This window comes from Sinocyclocheilus grahami, unplaced genomic scaffold, assembly GCF_001515645.1.
Source record: "Sinocyclocheilus grahami isolate Dianchi unplaced genomic scaffold, SAMN03320097.WGS_v1.1 scaffold356.1, whole genome shotgun sequence".
Classification (NCBI taxonomy): Eukaryota; Metazoa; Chordata; class Actinopteri; order Cypriniformes; family Cyprinidae; genus Sinocyclocheilus; species Sinocyclocheilus grahami.
Window position 1 is genome coordinate 658,329 of NW_015505535.1, and position 13,420 is coordinate 671,748.

A 13,420-nucleotide genomic window follows, 5' to 3' on the forward strand; every position below is an offset into this window, starting at 1 on the left:
GTGAAGGTGATGGAGTGGCCAAGTATGTCTCCAGACCTGAACCCTATTGAGCACCTGTGGGGCATCCTCAAGCGGAAGGTGGAGAAGCACCATGTGTCTAATATCCAGCAGCTCCGTGATGTCATTATGGAGGGGTGGAAGAGGATCCCAGCAACAACCTGTGCAGCTCTGGTGAATTCCATGCCCAGGAGGATTAAGGCAGTGCTAGATAACAATGGTGCTCACACAAAATATTGACACTTTGGACACAGTTTTGACATATTCACTTAGGGTGTACTCACTTTTGTTGCCAGTTATTTAGACAACAATGGCTGTATGTTGAGTTATTTTTAGAGGACAGTAAATCTGTACTGCTATGTAAACTGCACATTGACTAGTCTAAAGTATATCCAATTTTCATTTCTATAGTATTGTCCCTTGACAACATATAATAAAATGGTTGCTGAAATGTGAGGGGTGTACTCACTTTTGGGAGATACTGAATGTAACATTTTACACTGATAATCTTTGGAATTTGAGAATAGACTTTCAGACTCTATTATGCTTGTAACTACAAGATGTTATTTGATGAGAGCTTTAATAAAATATACTATATACAACAATAGTACAATACAGTCTGAAAAAAAACACATTGTTAATAATTATTAAACAATGTTAATACTGATTAAACTGATCTTGTTAATAATTCATTCACAACAGTTTTCATTTTAAATTCATTTTAAACAGTTGCATGTGGTTTTCAATGTATTAATAATGTAGCAACTATGCTTAATAAATAACAAAATCTGTTGCTGCACTTGACTAAATAGCCACCCAGGAATAGAATGCAAAAATCTACACAAACTGTATCTGAGCTTTATAAATATTACCAGCTAATTAGATTTTTATGAAGAAAATGTGAGTAGTGCTTGCCCCAATTGCCATTTATGAGGTGGGTTAATCATCCTGGTCCAAGTCTCTAATGCTTACCAAAATATCAATATTATGAAATATTACTACAACTTAAAATAACTGTTTTCTATGTTATTATATGTTAAAACGTAATTTATTCCTGTGATTGCAAAGCTGAATTTTCAGAATCATTACTCCAGTCTTCAGTGTCACATGATCCTTCAGAAATCATTCTAATATGCTGATTTGCTACTCAAGAATTTTTTTTATCATCAGTGTTGAAAACAGTTGTGCTGCTTAATATTTTTGTGATACATTTTTAAGCTTTCTTTTACGATTCTTTGTTCTCTCTGAACAATATCACACAAGTAGCTAAAATCACCATCACTAACACAGACCGTTTCTCAAAAATACCAAATACTGTTATTACTATTATTAAACACAACCATCATTTATATTACAGTATTATTTACAGATCAATAATGTTTAATAAACAACAACAGCCATTATAAAAGTTGCTAAGCAATTCAGTCAAAAACACAAAGGCAGCGCTCCGTTTCAGAATTAAAGTTATATAATAATATAAAGTTATGAACTTTGCCCTCAGCCCAAACTATTTGCTCTGGAGCAAATAATAGATTAATGAGACCAAAGATTGTCTGTTAGATTTACAAACTGAATATTTGAAGTCTAAATTACTACATTTTCGCCTAAAAAAAACTCCTGAAACTACATTGGTAGAGAACCAGTGTGCATAAAGTAATATTGATACTACATACATGTTGAGGGCACAAACTTGGAGACGATCCTAAATGCTCTTTTCAGTCAGCATGAAACTGACCTTCAAACAAAGTGCCTACCAAGAGGTTATTAATAGCAACTGCAGAGATGATTGGGTCAAGTATTGCTTTTCACAGTTACAGTTCGCCTTTAGCACAACTTTAGCCTACTTTCAGTCTCTTAGAATCAGACATGCATTATGATTGATTTTAGGAGCTAAGCATGTTTGAAACACTTATCCACGCTGCGTCAACAGATCTAAACAGTGGCAAAAGCTATCATAAACAGAAATGTTAAGTACTTCACAGACAACGACAATTACCTCCTCTGGGATAAACCCCCCCCCTTGTCTATAATGACAATAATGAAAAAAAATCTTCATTATTTCCCAAGTGACTCTGGAGTTGCAATTTCTAAACAGCAACATGTTTGCATAAAATCACACATATGCGGTCTGAATCAGTGATCTGCATTCATAGGCAGCTCTTAATCCCTTCCTGTCAAAATCTGACTAAAAACACATCGTGTGAGTATTCATTATGATAGACTAATATGCACCACATTATTCAAATGAGCTGTTGTCATACGTTCTTGTGTGAATCTCCACTAGTGTGATCATTTGTAATGGACTGTTTTCGTGCCTGAGGGTTTCTGTCTAGAAAAATATGAAAACATGTGTTTGATCTCGGTGCTGGGTGACAGGTATCTCATTCCACTCTGACAGCTCAAATATCCATCAGAGTTGAAGACAGAGTAATAATTACCTATCAAACCTGTATGCGACCAAGCCACACAACAGCACAGACACAGGAAGATTGCACAGATCAATTAAAATTAAAATGCGGAGATGAGTGCATGGGACACAGATACATAAACACATCCAGAATGACACACAGACGGACAACACATGGATTTAGTGTTAAGAGCAAGGTCTCTCGCTCTTATCCTACAGATGAAGTGATAAAACCAGTGTTCCAGATGAGAGGCAACACTTAAAGCTAGTGCTGATGAGCTTTACTGGGAGAAAGCTGTGAGCAATGAATGAGTGAGTGTACATTTTAATGAGTCCATTAAGGTCTCTTTACTAACAACCAAGGACAGAATAAGCTTCCCATAAACCCATTAGATTACACAGAGATGTTTAAAAGCAGCGGTCTGGACTGTGTTTGTGTGTGCTTCCTTTGAATCTTAAAGGTGTGTAATTTCTACTGAATTAGATTTCAAAAAATATAAAAAAAAATCTTGCAGACTGCAAACTTCTGTTTGTTGTAGATGATTACAACATAAATAATGTAGGAACAATGCTTAATAAATCATGAAATTCTTGAATACAGATGCTTAATTATGATTAAAGAATACCCTTATGTTTCACATAAAGCCAAGCACGACTCCATTAACTCACTGGAACCACCATGCAGAACAAAATAGTCCTCCTCAGTCCTCCACAGAGGAATATTCTGCACTGCTTGTATCTCTACACAGTCCCAGTCATGAACAACAACATGGCACTCCATCAACACAGAGACCAAGTCCAAAAACCAGAGAACTTTTTTCAAAATGTTGAAATGTGGATATTTTGTTGTTTATCCATCTGTTTGTCAGCATGCAACCACGGTTCTTCTGTATGTGTACGAAAGTGTGTGCAAACTTTGGCACGGTGGAGTGAATCTGATTGTGTGGGCACGCACGAGTGTGTGTGTGTGTGTGTGTGTGTGTGCATGGCTTCCCACAATCCCCCTCATTAACAGCTCATGCGGGTTGGCAAATGACTGCTCGAGCCCTGCCTGTCTCTCTCTCTGCTTGGCTCTCATTAGCAGCTGGCAACACCACATGCGAGATGAGTGGACACTGGCACAGAATGGCATTACCCGCTTACTCGCCGTCATACGCTCACACACAAAGAAGTGGATAGAAACGGAGGAAGTGATAAAGAGAGAGAAGAGAGGGAGCGATAGTCCTCATCTCAGTAGATTTAATTAAAACTGGGGTGAGCAGATGGGGGGAGATGGAAGGAAGTCCAACAGGAGACAGCTCATCTGTCTGAGCCACACTCCTTTCCCCCCATTTCTCCTTCTCACTCTCAGTTCCCTATATCGTTTCTCTCTCTCCTTTTTTAATGAATCCTTGGCTTTCTATAACCTCCCAATTTAAAGCTTCCACTCTGGACGGATGACAGACGGCCAGTCCAGATCAGCAAGAATGAATGTGTGTGTGTGTGTGTGTGTGTGTATGGAAGTACTGTATAAACCAGGTTTGCTCAGGCATGTTGAGCTGGACAGAAATTATGTTTTACAGTCCAAATTTAGTGTCTAATACAAATAGCTTACTTATAGGTGACTCTATATATTTCTTAAAGCTATAAAGCAGAAGACAATAGTGTCATTATTCAGCTCAATTCAGTTCAAGTTTTGTTCTCATCCGACAGTGTCACTGCTGTGAAATCGCTGATATTGCTGAATAAAAATATATAAATAAATAAAAAACGGTGACAAGGAACCCAAACTCCATCAGGTGACAGAAATGGAGAATAAAAAAACCTTTGGAGAAACCAGGCTCATATTTAAAGGGAGAGTTCAGGCAAAAATGAGAAAAAGGTCATCATTTAGTTGCACTCATGTTGTTCCAGACAGTCATTCGTCTGTGGAGGACACAAGAAGATATTTAAAAAAACAATCTCAGGTTCTTTGTCCATACAGTGAAAATTGCAAAAAAATTCAAAACATGAGATATAATTTGTTTTGTGTATATCTAACAGGCAATCTTTGGCCTCATGAATCTATTATTTGTTCCAGGTCGTATTCGTTTTCACTGAGCACAAAGTTATGTTTCAAAACTTTATATATTTATTTAACGTTACCATAGTACAGCACTGACTTTGTAGCATACGTCTGACTGAATTGTTTGATTTGAATTTGTCTGATTATGTCATTTTATTATACATAATCAGATAATCAGAAGATAATCAGAGTATATGTGTACATATTGCCTGAACCACATATTTTTACATAATATGTTCTATATTTTTAAAATGAAAACAAAAAGCGTGTTTTATATTTTGTTTTGTTAAGTATTCATACAATGAAGGTAATCAAAGTATGTGCGCATTGCATTAACCACATTTTGTGGCTATTAATATGTTTAAATGAAAATGAAAAGAGGCAGCAGTGTTTGATATCATATTTCATCTTATTGTAAATATATATATACAGTGAGGTATACTACTTTGGAGTTCGCACCCCCAAGTCAAAATTGGCAAGTTCAAACTATCAAGGACACAAGTCTGAACTTTGCGTACCTGGTATTGAGAAACGGCTAATGTCTTCAGTGAGTACTGTTAGCTCTTTTCAGGAGCATAGAATTACAGGATGTTTGTTTGCTTTTATTTACTGGGGTTTTGTCTCACTTTCACATTTAATTACCTTTAATGAGTAACTTAAGTAACTTAACCTTGTTGCTGAAGTTTACAATGAGCAAACCCAAGAAAAATGATGAGGTCAGGGTAATGAAAGACAGAGCGCTAAACATGACCTGTATAGAATCTCTGTCTGTAGAAATCTGCAGAATGCAAATACTTATCATTCATACAATTCAACACATCCTTCAGCCCTTGTAACTGATTGAACAAATTCAAGATTATGATTGCTGCAATTAAATCATTCAGGAAAGTGTTGATTATAGGAATCCATTTATACTCCTGCTGTGTCACAATGAGCGTTTACAAAAGTACAAATTAAGAGTTCATTTGCAAAAACCGATAACGCCATTTTAATTTTTTTTTTCAGAAATCATGTTTTTTTATTGCGCATTCCAAGTAATATCAATCAAACTGCAGTTGGGTTATTTTGATTAAGTAATAATAACTTAAACAAATACAGGTAATTTACAAAATTAAAGTTAATTGAAAGTATGTTTTTTTTACATATTAAAAGTTTGTTTTATAGCAAAAGCAGATAACTCCAACAGCCGTTTTTTTTGGGCAAAAGCAGATAACTCCACATTTCATGTTTAATCTTTGTAATCTCCTCAGATGACAATGTAGATGCCTGACAAACGTTGTTGTTGTTGTGATCATAAACTGTATGGATGTGATTACACGCAATACATGGCGCTTTTCCCTCACCATTGTAACGCGCTGCTTTTGCAAGGTTCCGTGAAAACGTTTCAGCTTTTATTTTCCTTTTTCGCCCTGAAGAAGATATCACATGTTCATTAAGTTCGTCGAAATTATCCACTTTTAGTCAGCTTTGATGAAACTCCTCTCAGCTAGCACGTCTTTTCAAAGTGAAAGTAGCCTTGTCACCTGACCTGAATACAGCGTGTTGATTCGGCAAAATGGACTTATTGGCTTCTGTTCAAAAACAACAAGGGTGCTTGTCGGCTTCTGCAGTAAAACGTGAAATCGCAATGCCTTGAAAGTGGACAAAACCGTTTTTTTTGACAAAACGTGTTTAGGGTTCAGATCGCACTATATGTGGAGAATAATGCACGGCAATCAGCTCTTTTTTTTTTGCATATGACTCTTCATATTTAAAAATTCTGTCAATTGAAATTAAGAATCAAGGGGACAAAATATGATTTTTGATGAAATTGTAATGTAATGAATTCAACTACACACGCAGAGTTGTAGCCCCATTAATAAATTTTAAAGACATTTAAATACATTCAGCAGAATTCAGTAGTTTTTCCCTCATCTATGTGACATTTCACATCATCTTGTTAGCAGCTTTAAAAAAAAATTCATTGTACAGTGATATTTATTAAGGTAAATTATTTCAAAAGTGAAATGTGTTATGTTTTCAAAAACAAACACCTAGATGGTAAATGTAAATTACATGTAAAAGCAAATAAAAAAGTGCATGGGCGACTGTCAGAGTTTATCATAAATTAATACTAAGAAATGTCCATGCATCACTTAAAACGCTTTTCCACTTTCTAAACTTTTCGCTTTTCTTTTCCTTTTTCTTTTTTTGCTTAGCTCAGTTCACTACTACATTAATCTCATTATCCTTTGAACCTTTTCACCGCTGATGCCAAATGCAATTTGTATTCTGCGGCCCGGCAAAGAGCCCTAAACTGATTATCTCAGTATAAACCGTGGCAGTCCTGGATATTGTAAGGCCTGAAAGCCCCTTCTAGCCTGTGAAAGGGGCTCCCATATGCCCTCAGAGTTTCATGACACAATGTTGCGTCTGCTTTGCAAGGAAGAAATTAAGCGTGTGAAAGTCTACGCAAAGCCCTCATTTTCCAGTTAATCAAATCTCTGCCTAATCAAATTAGCGCACATAATTCAGCTAGATGCGTGGCACAAAAAAGGCATTATCCCCTCTCTCCGGAGCTGAAAAGAAGGGAACCAGCGTGGTATCTCTCCATGGGCCTCCGCATCAGCCGCAGTCAATAGAAGAGGCTGGGAGACGGGGATGGCCTCTCAGGGGGTCAGAGGGGAGGACTTCAACGGGAAGGGGAGGTCTGAAAAGGGGAGGGCAGGGGTGTTAAAGTTGGAGCCGCCGGGGTGAGCAGAAACTGCAGGGTGGAGGGAGACTTTGGCAGCGATTAAGTTCCCAGCTTATTAAAAGGCCTGGCTCAGTGCTCTCCTCACGGGAGCAGCCCAACGCTTGCTAATGAGGTACTTGTTTAATTTTCTTTCAAAGGGCTGGACATCTGTGACGAACTCTCTCTCTCTCTTGCCCCTCCCTTCACCTCGCTCGGCCTCCCTGTGCGCACAAAGCCCGTCTATCAATAGACCTACAGCGCCTCTCTGGTTTGATGAAGTGTTTTCCATTGTATACAGCAGATAATGTGTTCAGAGTGCGGCAGGACTATCAGTATTACCTCTGATCTCTCATCCCAGTCAAAGCCCATCATGAAAACTCAATAGCGCTGTGGGTTCAATGGCGAAGCGGGCAGAGCATCTCCTCCCTGTCTCTAATTGATTTCCTCTCCGTGGATGATGTGTACGGGAGGGTGCGTCGTGCCGCTGTGATGGCGGCTCGCTGTCCTTCACCTGAATCTTAAGGGCTTGTGTTTGTGATGTGTTCCGGAGCTGTCATCTAGGATTCAGTTTTATGACTTGAGGGACCTGATCTTAGATCATCCGTAGCTGCAGCATACTGTAGATAAGCTAATTGGCTTAACTGCATTGATTAGAAGCACTTCCTCTGGGTTAGCAAGACCCAGAATGCAGTCTGGTAGTGGCCAGGAGGCCCTAAGACAGAATTGGAGCGCACCTTTCCTGTGTATACTGATCTAAAATGGTCTTAAAATGATTATTGCAGGCTTTTGAACGTCTTTGCTGAATCAACAATCTATTCAGTTTTCAATTTTAACACAGAGTGAGATATAACTCAAACACTCGATTTTAAAACTGTTGAATAAGAAAGGATTTTGACATTAAAAATAAATAATATACCTATTTTGTTTTTTTTTCCGAAATATGAATACTTTTATTCAGCCAGGATTCCTTAAATTGATCAAAAGTTACATTGTTACCAAAGATCTCTGTTTCAAATAAATGCTTTTTTTTAATCACCAAAAAAATCCCAAAACAAAAATATTAAGCAGCACATGTTTTCAGCAATGATAAAATAAGAAATGTTTCTTGAGCACCAAATTAGAATGTTAAAATAATTTCAGAAGGATCATGTGACATTGAAGACTGGAGTAATGGCTGCTGAAAATTCAACTTTGACATCACAGGAATACATTACATTTTGAAATATATTAAAAAAAGAAGAAAAAAAGCATTTTTAAATTGTAATATTTTAAAATATAACTGTTTTTACTGCATAATTTTCATAATGACCATTCAACTCTACAAAGCACCTCAAGACTCAGTAAATGAAATGTTAAACATTCAGCTGTTGATCTGTGTCTATAAAGGTTTCTAAGAAGTTTTCCACCTGAAACAACCGTATGTCAGTTTTACAAAACAGCAGGACCATTGCTAAGAAAAAAAACAAAACACTAACTTTGGGCCACCAGTTCAGAATAAAAGCAACAGAAGGTTATATATTTCCCTCTATTCTAGTTTAGTTTTACTTTCCCCCTCCTCTCTCCATTTTTCTCTTCGGCCTGTAATTGGTATTCAAAGGAGAATGTGTCTTGTCTCTTGCTGTCGGTCACTTCTAGTTATTTTATAATATGTTCCCCCCTCTCCCATTATGAGAACTGCCAGATTCATATTTGCACTTTGATACCCTCCCTAATGTGTGTAGACAGACATGGCATACCAACATGCTCCTCCCTAACCACCTTCACCTTTCTTTATCAGAGACACTCATGTAGTGTGTGTGTGTGTGTGTGTGTGAGACTGCCAGACAAATCAAGCACTCAGCTCCAATCTGCTCAATGTAAACAGGAACTAACGATGGCAGGAGGTCAGAGGTCAATCCCATGGATCAAGCCTCAGCTGGAGCGCGGTTATTGCTGGATTCAGTTCACAGGGGGAGGGGCGTTGCTGGGGACAAAGACGGAGGCTTAGCACCCTGAAGCTCTAAAGTCAGATCATAACTAAACTGCACATTATTATAGCCGTGCCTCTAGAGAGGGCCATCTGTGCCATCTAATGGGCTTCAGTGAGGCGGTCAGAGCTCAAGTTCATTTATGAAAACGATGATGATGATGACAATGTTAATGGTGCTTCAAGGAAACAAGTCTTGCCACTGGCACCGGCAGGAAATCCAACCGATACCGGCCATTCGCTGCACCCCGCTGTTATATTACGACAAGCTTTATGAAGTGCTTTTTATGAAGCTTTTTACTGTGGGGCATCGTTGTTGCAAGTTATGGTTTGGCTGGATTTTGTGTTTATTCAGTAACATACTGTATACGAATACACTGAATGTTTTCACCTTTTGTAACAATTGAGTCCCAAAACTGTCCTCAGTGTGAAAAGGAATGGGATGGGTTCAAAAATGCATAAGAAAACCAAAGACTCTGTAGGACCTGGAGGATTTTTCTAAAGAACAGCAGGCAGTTTTACTGCTCAGGACAAACAAGGGATGAATAACTATCAAAAAACATAAAATCAGTCAAACACAACAGTCATACACAACAAACAGTATTGAGATTCAAGAGTATGTACACTTTTGAACTGGTTAATTTGTGTAATTCAGTTATTATTTTGTATTGTGGACAATATGTGAACATCTATCATATTTTTTTTTCAGGACAGTACAAAAAAAATTTAAATAATTTTGCAATATTCTGTAAACTTATGAGCAAAAATTTATATTGGACGAGGATTTTTTTTCAACATTCAAATATATGCATAATAAAGTGACGTTTTTACTATACAACAACATCTGACATTATGAAACAATTTCTTTGGCACAGTATAGTGGTGCAGGTATGACATCAGAACCTGGAAGACTAATTTGTTTAGTTCAACAATGTAAACTGCACACACATACCAAAAACACTAAATTTGAAGCAGTTATGTTTATTTTTGAAAGCATATGTTTATAATAAACAATAAGACAGTTTGGGGCCTGAGTGTGTGCAGGTTAGATCATAAAACAAACTGCCAAAGTATTGTAAAGTTATGTTTACAGGCTTCATTTATAAATTGAAAAACCAGATTATAAAGTGGGCCAAGCAACACACAGACGGCACTGATGTAATGAGTAGTAATTTACAACGTAAATTATTTTCAAACGAAGCTCAACCAAACATCAATTATCTTTTTTTAAAGATATAAATATATAAAAATAGCTCAACATGGCAGATACGAAAGAAAACGCAACTGTCTCTTCATCAAACGCTGCACGCCATCCCAGAGTTGTTTGGAGTGCATGTCAGTCCAGTTGACCCCGGGTTGGCATGACTTAGATGTGTATTTAGTGTGTTTGTGTGTTTAAGTAGTGGCCATGTCTTCTGTTGACCGTGAGGTGATCAGTCATGTGGTGGTGTGTGAGAGACAGGGCCAGATAAAGGCAGAACAGATAAGGTCAGAAAGAAAAAGAGAAAGAGGGGTCAACACCAGATTCATTAAGATGACCATTATCTCTGACTAGCAGTGAACCATGGTGACAAAGAGAGGGAGCCAGTAGATATAAATACACTCTATGCAAGTACGCACAATGAACAAATGTGCACTCCCATTTGCATAGTAATGTTCTCTACTCTTACATTTAGATCACTTTTGCCGTCATTTAACACTCACTTAAAGTCAATACAACAATGCTGATAAGTGTAGTCTTTAGCAAATTATTTTTAATGGTGTACAATAAAATGTGATGCCTAAACTCATTTAGCATTTGAAACAAATAGCATTTAAAACTAGAATTTAGTTCTTAATGGTCTTTTTTTTTGTTTACCCAAAGATTAAAATTCTTTGTTGTTCCAAACCCCTGTGTCTTTCTTTCATCTGTGAAGCATAAAAAAGATATTCTGAGAAATTACTAGAAAGTGCTTTTTTGTCCTTACACTGGAAGTCAATGGGCACCAAACTGTTTGGTTAATAATAATATTAAAATATCCTCTTTTCTGTTTTGAAGAAGAGAGTCAAGCAGGTTTGGAACAATATGAGGGTGAGTAAATGACAGAATTTTCACTTTTGGCTGAATTATCCCTTTATCTTATGTAGGCCAAATTTTTATATCACCATTTATTGGTTACTGGTAACAGGATCAGCCAGATGCCTAATTGCACACACAACAGTGTTTGAACTCAAACTTTTGTAGCTAAATGTGCTTGCATTCAAATATCTTCAGGCTTTACGTTTGTGTGTGTATAATACATATAAATATTTTGTGGTCTAGAATTACCACATTTGTCGTGGACTATTTTATAGCTTTCCGTAAAACAAAAAACAAACCACTAACACTGCATGTTCTCAGCTCATCATTAAAAGTGCTTGTAAAATCAAACTCATCAGCGGTAAACAAATCTGGCATGGTTTGCAAGGTACCAAGAATGATAACTAGCTAGCTAAAAAAAAAGAGAAAAACTTGTGGAGGTGTTTCTCGCAGAAATCCTGCCAGCAAACTCTCTGCCCTGGTGAAATGTGATCAGAAAAAGCCCTTCAGCTACACTGCTCCTCCAACTTTCCCCTCCTGGGTTTCCTCTACTGTAGCAGATCATGTTTTTTATGTTGTGGGTAAACTTTGCTCCCGGCTACACCTTCCGCCTCGTAGTGAATCATCATGCTGAGCCTTGGAGGTGGCCTTGAGGAAGCCGAACACGGGCACGGAGAGTTTTAAACCGAGCTGTGAGGGTGGATGGGGTGAAGCTCTTGACAGGCACCGCTGCTGGCAGTTACAGAGCATGTTAAATCATGCATGCAGGTGTCGGGGCCTACAAACAGACTGGACCCATCCTGCCAGGCTGAAAGTGAACCACAGTGTCTACCACTCAAACACTGAAAAGGGGGTTGAGAAGGCCAGGCTAACCTCCAGCTCAACTGTCAGGTTTAGTGCAAAATGTTCGTGCTGTGTATAGAAACACATTCCCACTGACACTCTAGATATGAAAAAGTCCTAGTAAAAAAAAAAATAGATGCCATATTTAATCTTATACAAAAGAATATCACCATGAACAATGGAAGTACACTCAAAATATTTGATACAATATTTGGCACACAAAAAAAAAAGAATTGTGAGATTTATACTCAGAATTCTGACTTTTTCTGGCAATTAAAAGGTTATATCTCACAACTTCTGACTTTTCTTAAACAAATAGGTAATTGCAACTTTTTATCTTACATTGGAGACTCTTTTCTTGCAACTGGGAATTAATTTAGACTTTTCTTCCCAAAATTGCGACTTTATATCTCACAATTCAAGAATTCAGAGTGTCCACAATCCTTTGCAAATGCTGTTTCAGGAACATGGAATGAGATGACCTCATTTTGTGAAAGAGCTAAAGCAATAAACATATTTAGTTTGATCAGTAGTTGAACATGACATATTAAGAATACACAACTGTGAGAGAGCCAGCGCTCAACAGGATTTAACTGTCACTAAAATATTGTTGACATACACCATGGTAATGATACACTTCCTCAGCTAACGGTATTATAGCCCATTAATCCTGATAGAGCGCTTAATTCATGCAGAAAAGCAGTAGGTGATGCATACATACGAACACGCGCACAAATATATTCTTCTGTCATTTTTAAGAGCACAAAATCTGTTAATCTCATAGATTAGGATTAGCCTGTGACGTCTCAGAAACAAAAGTGAGATGAAAGCAGCGTTGAGCTGCAACATTTTGCAGCAGAAATCCCATTGGCTTCATAATGATACTACTGACGAGCATCTAAAGCTTAGCTGAGCTTTGCAAATGTAAACAAGTAATATCTCCTCCAAAGAGACAATTCCTGGAAGTACAGATATATATATATATATATATATATATATACAGTGGGGCAAAAAAGTATTTAGTCAGCCACCAATTGTGCAAGTTCTCCCACTTAAAAAGATGAGAGAGGCCTGTAATTGTCATCATAAGTATACCTCAACTATGAGAGACAAAATGAGAAAAAAAAATCCAGAAAATCACATTGTAGGATTTTTAAAGAATTAATTGGTAAATTCCTCGGTAAAATAAGTATTTGGTCACCTACAAACAAGCAAGATTTCTGGCTCTCACAGACCTGTAACTTCTTCTTTAAGAGGCTCCTCTGTCCTCCACTCGTTACCTGTATTAATGGCATCTGTTTGAACTCGTTATCAGTATAAAAGACACCTGTCCACAACCTCAAACAGTCACACTCAAAACTCCACCGTGGCCAAGACCAAAGAGCTGTCAA

At 37.5% G+C, this 13,420-nt stretch overlaps 1 protein-coding gene across 5 annotated transcripts in view; it reads right to left on the reverse strand.

The window, feature by feature from the left end:
- auts2a (activator of transcription and developmental regulator AUTS2 a) overlaps positions 1-13,420 on the reverse strand; it is a 405,306-nt gene that overhangs the window by 71,399 nt on the left and 320,487 nt on the right. The window lies entirely within an intron of this gene.